At 50.1% G+C, this 12,295-nt stretch overlaps 1 pseudogene; it reads right to left on the reverse strand.

The window, feature by feature from the left end:
- Positions 1-4,238: 4,238 nt before the first annotated feature.
- LOC147896231 (uncharacterized) lies at positions 4,239-5,142 on the reverse strand (annotated as a pseudogene).
- Positions 5,143-12,295: the final 7,153 nt, after the last annotated feature.

The raw sequence follows: 12,295 nt of genomic DNA on the forward strand, positions 1-12,295 counted from the left end.
TGGGAGGGCGGGGGTGGCGCGCGGGGGGGCGGGGGAGGCGGGCGAGGGGGGTGCACGGGGGGTGTGAGGGGGGTGTGAGGGGGGTGCGAGGGGGGTGTGTGCGAGGGGGGGTTGCGGGGAAGGGCGCAGGGGGGGGGAAGGGGCGTGCGGGGGGGGTGCGGGGGAGTGGCGCAGGGGGGGTGTGAGGGGAGGGCTGTGCGAGGGGGGTGACGGGGGAGGGCGGGGGGCGCTGGGGGGGGGGGGGAAGGGGCGTGCAGGGGGGGTGCGGGGGAGTGGCGCAGGGGGGGTGTGAGGGGAGGGCTGTGCGAGGGGGGTGACGGGGGAGGGCGGGGGGCGCTGGGCTGCGGGCGGGGGGCGTGGGCGGGGGCACTGGCGAGGGCGGCGCGGGGGCGCCGCCACGGGGCGGCGGCCGGGGGATGGCCGCGGGCGGGGGGCGCGGGGCTGCGGGCGGGGGTGGCGCGGGCGGAGGGGCGCGGGGCGGGGCGGGGGTGGCACGGGCGGGGGGGCACGGGGCTGCGGGCGGGGGGCGGCGCGGGGCTACGGGCGGGGGTGGCGCGGGCGGGGGGGCGTTGGGCTGCGGGGGTGGCGCGGTGTGCGCCGCCGCGGGGCGGCGGCGGCTCTGCGGAGCATCGCCACGGGCGGGGTGGGGGGTCGCAGAGAGGGGAGAGGGGGGGTAAGGGGGAGGGGGTAAGCGTGAGAGAGAGGAGAGGGGGGCGGGGTGAGAACGAGGGGGAGAGAGGAGAGAGGGAGTGAGAGAGGGGGTGGGAGAGGGAACGAGGGGGAGAGAGGAGAGAGGGAGTGAGAGAGGGGGTGGGGGAGAGAACGAGGGGGAGAGAGGAGAGAGAAAGGTGAGAGAGGGGGTGGGAGAGGGAACGAGGGGGAGAGAGGAGAGAGGGAGTGAGAGAGGGGGTGGGGGAGAGAACGAGGGGGAGAGAGGAGAGAGGGAGTGAGAGAGGGGGTGGGGGAGAGAGTGAGGGGGAGAGAGGAGAGAGGGAGTGAGAGAGGAGAGAGGGAGTGAGAGAGGGGGTGGGAGAGAGAAAGGTGAGAGAGGGGGATGGGGGAGGGGGAGGGGGAGATGAAGGGGGAGGGGGGAGGTGGTGGTGGAGGGGGAGGGGGGAGAGGGGGAGGGGGGAGGTGGTGGTGGAGGGGGGGGGGAAGAGGGGGAGGGGGGAGGTGGTGGTGGAGGGGGAGGGGGAGAGGGGGAGGGGGGAGGAGGTGGAGGGGGAGGGGGAGGGGGAGAGGGGGAGGGGGGGAAGATGGTGGTGGAGGGGGAGAGGGGGAGGGGGGAGGTGGTGATGGAGGGGGAGGGGGGAGGAGGTGGAGGTGGTGATGGAGGGGGAGGGGGGAGGAGGTGGAGGGGGAGGGGGAGAGGGGGAGGGGGTGGAGGGGGAGGGGGAGAGGGGGAGGGGGGGAAGATGGTGGTGGAGGGGGAGAGGGGGAGGGGGGAGGTGGTGATGGAGGGGGAGGGGGGAGGGGGAGGTGGAGATGGAGGGGGAGGGGGGAGATGGTGGTGGAGATGAGGGGGAGGGGGGAGGTGGTGGTGGAGGGGGAGGGGGGGAGGGGGGAGGTGGTGATGGAGGGGGAGGGGGGAGGAGGTGGGAGGGGGGAGGTGGTGGTGGAGATGAAGGGGGATGGGGGAGGGGGAGGTGGAGATGGAGGGGGAAGGGGGAAGAAAGAGGGAAAAAAAAACTTGAAAGACTGAAATCGAAAAGCAGGGAGAGGTGATCACCTGATCGCTCTCCAAGTCTTTCTCGATGTAACGGGATTGTCGCGGAACAATGTACGGTGGGTGGAAGGCTAGGTCATCGCTGCGAGAAGGGCTCGATGTCACTTACATGGCGAGGATAGGAGTAAGGGGGCGGTCGATGGAGAGGGAGGAGTGTCTTGCGTGGGGCTCGGAAGGAGGAAGAGAATGGAGGCAAAAAGTGAAAGATGAAGAATGAGGGGGGGTGGAGTAGGTTTTTATAGGTTTGGATTTTAGGTTTAGGGTTTAGGTTTAGGGTTTAACCCTAAACTCTTCCCGAGCCATAACTCTTTATGGAGAGCTCGGTTTGCCTTTCTGTAAAAAGGTAAAATGATCGTAATTGAAAGCTCTACGCAACCGTGTCCACTACCTAGCCTAATTGTACATCATGTGGCTTTTATTTAAGAAATTAAGAAAATTTCTTAAGGTAGTAACCCAAAGTGGATGTTTGGGGTTGATATGTTTGGCTAGATTTGGAAAAAAAAATTTTACTCTCCTTGCCCTTGAGTGTTATGTGCATGAAAGTTTGAAGTAGTGACTTGTTTTACACCTACCTACGCATGTTTACTCGCTACTTGAGATGCTAGTCTCCCCGGCAGCGGCGCCAAATGTTGGCTCTTTCCTACTGCTTTCGTAGGAAGAGCTGGGTATTCTATGTTGCAGGGTTCCGAGGCTTTTTGTCACCTACAGATATATTGGGATTGTCGTTGTAGTATATGTGTAGCTTAGGACCTCGGGTCGTGTTCCGGTGAGAGACGTAGGCTTAAGTGTGGTAAGCAAACAAAGTGCAAGCATGTGTAAAAAGGCACGTAAACCATCGTTGTTGGGGTAATGAAGGCTTCGCCTTCATTGGGGGTTGTAGGGTTTAGAAAGAGTTCAAGGGTTCAGAAGGAGGTTTCAGGGTTCAGAAAGAGGTTCCAAGGTTTAGAAAGAGTTCCAGGGTTTAGAAAGAGTTCCAGGGTTTAGAAGGAGGTTCCAAGGTTTAGAAGGAGTCCAGGGTTAGAGGGAGGATTCAAGGTTCAGAGTAGAATACATGGTGGAGAACTCGTCTCCCTCGTAGATCATGGAGTTTAAGGGTTTAGGAAAGCATAGGAGCGGGAGAGGAAGAAGGTGTAAGAGCATGGGTGAAGGAAGAGAAAGAGGAGGAAGGAGGAGGAGGGAAGAGGAGGAGGGCGAGGGAGGAGAGAGGAGGAGGAGGAGGAGGGAGGAGGAGGAGGAGGAGGAGGGAGGAGGAGGAGAAGGAGGAAGGAGAAGGAGGGAGGAGGAGAGGGAGAGGGTGGGTTGCAGGGTTGGAGGAGAGGGGAGAAGGGTTGCAAGGTTAGGACATGCTTTTGGACGTGCAGTGCAAGGAAGCATGGACACTTGAGACAAATGCTTGGAATACCAATGTAGACTCAACACAATGCCCCAAGAGTGTGGGCTTCATTACATTATGGGGTATTTATACAAGTTGGAGAGCTTCTCTCTCTGCATGTAACACAAAGTCGTATCACAAAGTTGTAACACAAAGTTGTATCACAAAGTTGTAACACAAAGTTGTGTCACAAAGTCGTAACACATTCTCTCTCTTCATGTAGAAGATGTAACACAAAGTTGTTACACAAAGTTGTTACACAAAGTCGTAACATAAACTTGTAACACAAACTTGCAACACAAAGTTGTTACACAAAGTCGTAACATAAAGTTGTGTCTAGAAGTTGTAACACAAAGTTGTAACACCTTCTCTTTCTTCATAAGTTCATGTTGGCACAGAGTCAACAATTGGGATAGGAATAAGGTCAGAAGAGGCATGTCTAGATTATTAAAAACAATATGTAGGGGGTTTTTTAAATACCCTTAAACACACAAGATATGCAGTTTTTACACATTGAATACTCAAGGGATATGTTACAGCCCATAGATGTATAAGGAGCTCAAGTTGCTCAAAGTTGAATGGCAACTCCGCCAAGCTCGTACATCCGTATAGGTGAAGGGATTGTAGGAGCTGAGGTTGCCAAGGATTGATGGCAACTCCGCCAAGCTCGTGCATTCGGATAGTTCAAGAGATTGCAGGTAGCTGAGGTTCCCGAGGGTTGATGGCAGCTCCGCCAAGCTCGTGCATCCAAATAGGTTAAGATATTGCAGGGAGCTGAGGTTGCCGAGGGTTGATGGCAGCTCCGCCAAGCTCGTGCATCCGGATAGGTCAAGAGATTGCAACGAGCTAAGGTTGCCGAGGGTTGATGGCAGCTCTACCAAGCTCCTACATCCGGATAGGTCAAGAGATTGCAGGGAGCTGAGGTTGCAGACGGTTGATGGCAGCTCCGCCAAGCTCGTGCATCTAACTAGGTGAAGAGATTACAGGGAGTTGAGATTGCCGAGGGTTGATGGCAGCTCTGCCAAGCTTGTGTATCGGACTAGGTGAAGAGACTGCAGGGAGCTGAGGTTGCCGAGCGTTGATGGCAACTCCACCAAGCTCATGCATCTGGATAGGTAAAGAGATTGCACGCACTTGAGGTTACCGAGGGGGCTTGATGGATGCTCTGCCAAGCTCCTGCAAACGAACAAGTTAAGATATTGCAAGGAGCTGAGGTTGCCGAGGGTTGATGGCAACTCTGCCAAGCTCGTGCATCTGAATAGGTCAAGAAATTGCAAGGAGCTGAGGTTGCCGAGGGTTGATCCACCAAGCTCGTGCATCTATATAGGCGAAGAGATTGCAAGGAGCTGAGGTTGCTGAGGGTTGATGGTAGCTCCGCCAAGCGCATGCATCCAGATAGGTCAAGAGATTGCAGGGAGCTAAGCCTGCCAAGGGTTGATGGCAGCTCGTCCAAGCTCGTGCATCCGGATAGGCGAAGAGATTGCAGGGAGCTGAGGTTGCCGAGGGTTAATGGTAGCTCCACCAAGCTCGTGCATCCGGATAGGTCAAGAGATTGTAGGGAGCTGAGGTTGCCGAGGGTTGATGGCAGCTTCGTCAAGCTCGTGCATCCAGATAGGTCAAGAGATTATAGGGAGCTGAGCTTGCTAAGGGGGGTTGATGGCAGCTCCGCCAAGCTCGTGCATCCAGATAGGTCAAGAGATTGCAGGGAGCTGAGGTTGCCAAGGGGGCTTGATGGCAGCTCCGCCAAGCTCGTACATCCGAATAGGTTAAGATATTGCATGGACCTGAGGTTGCTGAGGGTTGATGGTAGCTCCGCCAAGCTTGTGCATCCAGATAGGTCAAGAGATTGCAGGGAGCTGAGGTTGCCGAGGGGGCTTGATGGCAACTCCACCAAGCTCGTGCATCCCTATAGGTTAAGATATTGTAGCGAGTTGAGGTTGCCGAGGGTTGATGGTAGCTCCGCCAAGCTCGTGCATCGAGATAGGTCAAGAGATTGCAGGAAACTGAGGTTCTCGAGGGTTGATGGTAGCTCCACCAAGCGCATCCATCCGAATAGTAGGTCAAGAGATTAGAGGGAGCTGAGGTTGCCAAGGGTTCATGGCAGCTCTGCGAAGCTCGTGCATCCGTATAGGTGAAGGGATTGTAGGGAGCTGAGGTTGCCGAGGGTTGATGGCAGCTCCGCCAAGATCGTGCATCCGTATAGGTAAAGGGATTGCAGGGAGATGAGGTTGTCGAGGGGGCTTGATGGCAGCTCTGCCAAGCGCGTGCATCGGAATAGGCTAAAATATTGCACGGAGCTCAGGTTGCCGAGGGTTGATGGCAGCTCCACCAAGCTCATGCATCTGGATAGGTCAAGAGATTGCAGGGAGCTGAGGTTGCCAAGGGTTGATGGCACCTCCGCCAAGCTCGTGCATTCGGATAGGTCAAGAGATTGGAGGGAACTGAGGTTGCCGAGGGGGGTTGATGGCAACTCCGCCAAGCTTGTGCAACAGTAGAAGAAGCTGCAAGTTTAGTAGAAGTAACAAAAATGAGAGAGCGTGAGTGGGCATATTACAGAGGATTATTTTGCAGAAGTTTAGTAGAAGTGAGGACCTGTGATTTAAAATACCCCTCTTTTTGAATGCACATGGTACACTAAAATTTTGCGAGGTGAACCCCCTGGTGCCAAGGTCACGTATCTCAGTGACAAGATGTGGATGAGAGAACCAGCATGCAAAGAGGAGGAGAACACAAACATTCTCCTTGCAGAAGCTGAAGACGTGGAGCCGTCACATGCACACTTGGAGTAATAATGTTGACAAGACAAGATGAATTTGAGAAAAATTTAAAAGTATAGGTACTTGTGAGCATGCCTTGTGTATAATGTTGAGAAGAAAATATGCATTTCATAATAAAATAAAATTATAATGCCTATATATTTTCAAAACAATTTGTTTAAAAAGAAAAATAAAAATTCTCAAAAAGGAATTTCCCCAAAAGGTTCTATACATTTTCAAGAAGTTTTGTTTTCAAAATCAACAAAAGTTTTGTAAATTAAACAATTTATCCCAAAAAAAACACCCACATATAGCGTTCGTCACATCTGGGGGGAGGCCCCCCATATGCTACACATGCCCAATGTGGGGAGAGGGAGAAAGTCAAGGGGAAGTAGGGAGAGGGGGAGGGGGAGTAGGCACTTCACATGTGGTGTGGGTGAGGGGGAGAGGGCAGGAGTGAGGTGAGTTGTGAATTGAATCTTTTTTTGGTCATGGCATTTTTCTACATAGAAATTGAAAATGATAGGCTCTTTGCTGGTGGCATGATGATCAAAGTTGTAGATTGTGATTTTATTTCCCACGGATACTATTGTCCACATAAAGAGAAAGTGGTGGATGACAAGTTAATGCATTGGGATAGGAATAAGGTTAGAAGAGGCATGTATAGATTATAAAAAACAATATGTAGGGGGTTTTTAAAATACCCTTGAACACACAAGATATGGGGTTTTTACACATTGAATACTCAAGGGATATGTTATAGCCTATAGATGTGTAAGAAGCTCAAGCTAGTCAAAGTTGATGGTAGCTCCGCCAAGCTCGTGCATCCGGATACGTAAAGAACTTACAACGAGGTGAGGTTGCCGAGGGTTGATGGCAGCGCCGCCAAGCTCGTGCATCCGAATAGGTAAAGATATTGGAGGGAGCTGAGGTTTCCAAGGGTTGATGGCAGCTTCACCAAGCTCGTGCATTTGAATAGGCTAAGAGATTGTAGGGAGATGAGGTTACCGAGGGTTGCCGAGCTCATGCATCTAGATAGGTCAAGAGATTGCAAGGAGCTCAGGTTGTCGAGGGTTGATGGCAGCTCCACCAAGCTCGTGCATTCGGATAGGTCAAGAGATTGCATGGTTGCCGAGGGGGGTTGATGGCAGCTCTGCCAAGCTTGTGCATGCGGATAGGTAAAGAGATTGCATGGAGTTGAGGTTGCCGAGGGTTGATGGTAGCTTCGCCAAGCTCGTGCATCTGGATAGGCAAAGAGATTGCAGGGAGCTAAAGTTGCCGAAGGTTGACGGTAGCTCCACCATGCTGGTGCAAGCTCGTGCATCCGTATAGGTCAAGAGATTGCGGGGAGCTAAGGTTGCCATGGGTTGATGGCAGCTTCGCTAAGCTCGTGCATCTAGATAGGTCAAGAGATTGCAGGGAGCTGAGGTTGCTGAGGGGGCTTGATGGCAGGTCCACCAAGCTCATGCATCTGAATAGGCCAAGAAATTGGAAGGAGGTGAGGTTGAGGAGGGTTGATGGCAGTTCCGCCAAGCTCGTGCATTCGGATAGGTCAAGAAATTGCAGGGAACGGAGGTTGCCGAGGGTTGACAGAAATGTAGCGTCTTCGCCTCCCGATAGGTAAAGTCTTTGGAGTTGCGAGGGAAGGACCTGTGAGGCAGCAGCAGTAGAAGAAGATGCAAGTTTAGTAGAAGTAACAAAAATGAGAGAGTGCAAGTACGCATATTACAAAGGGATATTTTGCAGAAGTTTAGTAGAAGTGAGGGCCTGTAAATTAAAATACCCCTTCTTTTGAATGCATGTGGTACACTAAAATTTTGCAAGGTGAACCCCCTGAGAGATCTCAGTGACAAAGGATGTAGATGAGAGAACTAGCAGAACACAAACATTCTCCTTGCAGAAGCTGAAGACGTGGAGCCTTCCCATGCACACTTGGAGTAATAATGTTGACAAGACAAGATGAATTTCAAGAAAATTGAAAGGTATAAGTACTTGTGAGCATGCCTTGTGTATAATGTTGACAAGAAAAGATGAATTTCAAAATAAAATAAAATTATAATGCCTATATATTTTCAAAACACTTGTTTAAAAATTAAAAAAAAAATTCTCAACAAAAAATTTCCCCGAAAGTTTCTATACATTTTCAAGAAGTTTTGTTTTAAAAATCAACAAAAGTTTTGTAAATTAAACAATTTATCCCCAAAAAAACACCCACATATGGTGTGCGTCACATCTGGGGGGAGGCCCCCCATATGCTATGCATGCCCAATGTGGGGAGAGGGAGGAAGTCAGGGGGAAGTACGGAGAGGGGGAGGGGGAGTAGGCACTTCACATGTGGTGTGGGTGAGGGGGAGAGGGCAGGAGTGAGGTGAGTTGTGAATTGAATCTTCTTTTTGTCATGGCATTTTTCTACATAGAAATTGAAAATGATAGGCTTTTTGCTGGTGGCGTGATGACTAGAGTTGTAGATTGTGATTTTATTTCCCACGGATACTATTGTCGACATAAAGAGAAAGTGGTGGATGACAAGTTAATGCATTGGGATAGGAAAAAGGTTAGAAGAGGCATGTATAGATTATAAAAAACAATATGTAGGGGGTTTTTTAAATACCCTTGAACACACAAGATATGGGGTGTTTACACAGTGAATATTCAAGGGATATGTTACAACCTATAGATGTGTAAGGAGCTCAAGCTATTCAAAGTTGATGGCAGCTCCACCAAGCTCGTGCATCCGGATAGGTAAAGAACTTGACAGGAGGTGAGGTTGCCGAGGGTTGATGGCAGCTCCACCTAGTTCATGCATCCGGATAGGTAAAGATATTGGAGGGAGTTGAGGTTGCCGAGGGTTGATGGCAGCTTCGCCAAGCTCATGCATTTGAATAGGCTAAGAGATTGTAGAGAGCTCAGGTTGCCAAGGGTTGATGGCAGCTCCACCAAGCTCGTGCATCCGGATAGGCCAAAAGTTTGCAAGGAGCTGAGGTTGCCGAGGGTTGATGGCAGCTCTGCCAAGCTTGTGCATCCATATAGGTCAAGATATTGCAAGGAGTTGGGGTTGTTGAGGGTTGATGGCAGCTCTGCCAAGCTCGTGCATCCGAATAGGTCAAGAGTTTGTAGGGAGCTGAGGTTGCTGAGGGTTGATGGTAGCTCCGCCAAGCTCGTGCATCCATATAGGTTAAGATATTGCAGGGAGCTGAGGTTGCCAAGGGTTAATGGCAGCTCCGCCAAGCTCGTGCATCTGGATAGGTCAAGATATTACACGGAGCATATTACACGGAGCTGAGGTTGCCAAGGGTTGATGGTAGCTCCACCAAGCTTGTGCATCCAGATAGGTCAAGAGATTGCACGAAGCTGAGGTTGCCAAGGGTTGATGGAAGCTCCGCCAAGCTTGTGCATTCGGATAGGCCAAGAGATTGCAGGGAGATGAGGTTGCCGAGGGTTGATGGCAGCTCCGCCAAGCTCGTGCATTCGGATAGGTCAAGAGATTGCAGGGAGCTGAGGTTGCCAAGGGTTGATGGCAGCTCCACCAAGCTCGTGCATCTGGATAGGTCAAGAGTTTGCAGGGAGCTGAGGTTGTCAAGGGTTGATGGCAACTCTGCCAAGCTCGTGCATCTAGGTAGGTCAAGAGATTCCAAGGAGTTGAGGTTGCTAAGGGTTGATGGCAGCTCCGCCAGCTCTTGCATTCGAATAGGCCAAGGGATTGTAGGGAGGTAGGTTGATGATCGCTGACGGCAATGTGGCGTCTTTGGTACTCCATCATAATGGCACTAATAGGATCACAATCCATATTAAAGATACTACTTGTGAAAATAAATATGAGAATTGGGGAAATCAAGCCCACTATACCAAGAAATATTGATGATACATCTTCCACCATAGCCACCAGTCATGCATCACTTTCAACATTGAAGGAACTCAAACCCATAGAAGGTGATAGCCAAAGTGATATTGCATACAGGCATTGGCCACAATTATAACTGCAAGACAACCCAACATTGCCAAATGTGGATGCACAAATGATACAACTACAACCACTAATTTGGGATGAAGAATTAGAAGTAGTGGATGTACCTATTTTCATGGCATGTATAGAATGGGACAGTGATCCAAAAGAGGGCATCATTGTAGGCTATGATGAAGATTTTTCCTCGGATATGGAATAGAAGTGGATAATGCCACATTATAAGGTCAAGTCTTTGATAATGACTTGGCCATCCTTCATGCATTAATGGCGGCAGACTATAGGCCCTCTAGTAGAAACAAATAACAGACTGCCAAGGAAGAAGAAAAAGGGTGTGCAATGCTAGAAGGCTAAGGTGGAGCATTATAATGAGTTTGAAAGGATGCAAGCTAGAGAGGATTACCAGAATTCAAGAGACTCCGTTTGAGCGAGCATAGATAGACTTCTGGTGATTTAGGACATTCATTAATGTTGTAAAGGCATCAAGCATTGTTTACTTTCATTCTTGCATGAAAACAATAACCGAGTTTACACATTGCACTGGAAGGACTTCATTTACATTCTTGGCTAAGGCATCATTAGTAATAGTTTCAGGGCTGACTTTTGCGGCCCATGTCCTACGAAGTGAATATATAGAAATCAATGCTCTCATACAAGAGGAAGTACTCAAACAAGCACCAAAGAAACAAAAATGTTTACATGAAAACCAATTGATTCTACTAAAAAAGCAATCCTTCCAAAATTAGTTTGGACTGGCGACATGTCTAAATGGAGCCCATATGATTTAGTTGTTGCAATCGATATTTGTAATATCAAAGAAGTAAATGGCAAAAATGTGAGCAATTGGTTTTTAGACATTAAAAAAACAATTTTCAGAAAAAACTTGCATCTAAATTATCACAAATATGTACAAATCAATTCATTATCCTCTACTCTCTTATGTTTCATACACATTCTTGCACACAAAGTAAATTCATGCAAATGGAGAGAAGCAAGGGTACTCAGCATGTGTATTGAAAATCAAAACCATAGATTTCATTTATTTAGGTACAACCACATACGTATTCCAAATACATGCTCTTGGAAAAAAGCTATCCTATGTAGTCTCAAAGTTTAACCAAGTCTACGACCAATACTTGGCTTATTTTGATGAGAAGCCAATGCTTGGAACAATTGAACCTTGGTAAAATGAAATCATGCACTTTGTCACTCAATCCCAACACACCAATGAAGTGAAGACAAAGTAGATGTGCTTGTATGGAACTTACATCCCTTTCTTTGCATCTCGCTGCATGGTCCTTGCATGGAACATACATCCCTTTCTTTGCATCTCACTACATGAAGTCAAGAGCATCAAGGGAACTTTGATATTGTCACAGTGTATGTTAGCCTTGAGCAATTGAGCTCTCTATACACACATGAAAAAGGTGCATTTCATTAGGAATAATTATTTTCTCTTGGACCACTTCTACATTCAAACCCCTGAGGGGTAGTGGCAGTGCTACGTGGAAGAGGGGTCGGACCAGGGGTAGTCACAGTGCTAGGACCGAGAGGAGTCGGACCAGGGGTAGTCCTCGGGGTAGTCGCCTGAGAGGAATCAAAGTCCTCTGGAGCATATAGATCGTGAGCTCTCCTCCTGCGAGGCTGTCCGTACTCGTCGGATGAGCGACGTGATCCCATGTTTAACATAGACACAAACACGAAAACAGAAAACAAATAAACAAACATGAGCATTCTCATAGGCATAGGCATAGGCAAGAAGAAAGAAGAGGGAAAGGAAAGAAGAGGGAAAGGAAAGAGGGAAAGAAGAGGGAAAGATAAGAGGGAAAGAAGATGTAAAGGAAAGAAAAGAATGAGAACGAGGAAATAGAGAATGAGAGAAAGGGAAAGACTTTGCTAGCCGCGCATGGATTTGTTGGGACTCCCGACGAGTTTGTAGCGCAGATGAGCGATGAGGAGGCAGCGAGATTCTTCTCTCTGCTCTCTCAGAGGACCTCCGCAATTCCTTCCCCTACACCGACGGGTGGACGTACAGCCCAGCCATCCCCTCGCGCCCCTTCGACCGCGGGATCATCACCTGCGCATGCCTCCCGCAAGGGAAGGAAGAGTAGGATGGGCGGCTCATGTTGTGCTGACTCAGGAGATGTAGACGAGTCAGCACACTCACGCTCCTTTAGGTCTCCACTTGGTCCGGAGACACAGTATCAGTCAGGTCCCTTTCCCTCTCCTACTCCCACAGCTACTCCTCGATCCGGAAGCGGTCGCGCAGCTTCCACTCCTTCAGACTCTGCTACCGTCAGTCCCCCTTACTCATCAGGGGATCTCTCCTATCAAATCACATCTGCCGGAGAGATAATAGAACACAAAAAGGGCAAAGCAGTGATGGCCGCCATGAGGCGGTTGATGAGTCATCACTTCAAGAGCGGCATAAATATCGATTGGCGGTATCAAGATGGCCAAAAGAAGCAGGCGGTGATCGA

Source organism: Dipteris shenzhenensis, chromosome 12 (assembly GCF_047967505.1).
Source record: "Dipteris shenzhenensis isolate YYH24624 ecotype China chromosome 12, Dip_SZ_1.0, whole genome shotgun sequence".
In the NCBI taxonomy this organism is placed as follows: domain Eukaryota; kingdom Viridiplantae; phylum Streptophyta; class Polypodiopsida; order Gleicheniales; family Dipteridaceae; genus Dipteris; species Dipteris shenzhenensis.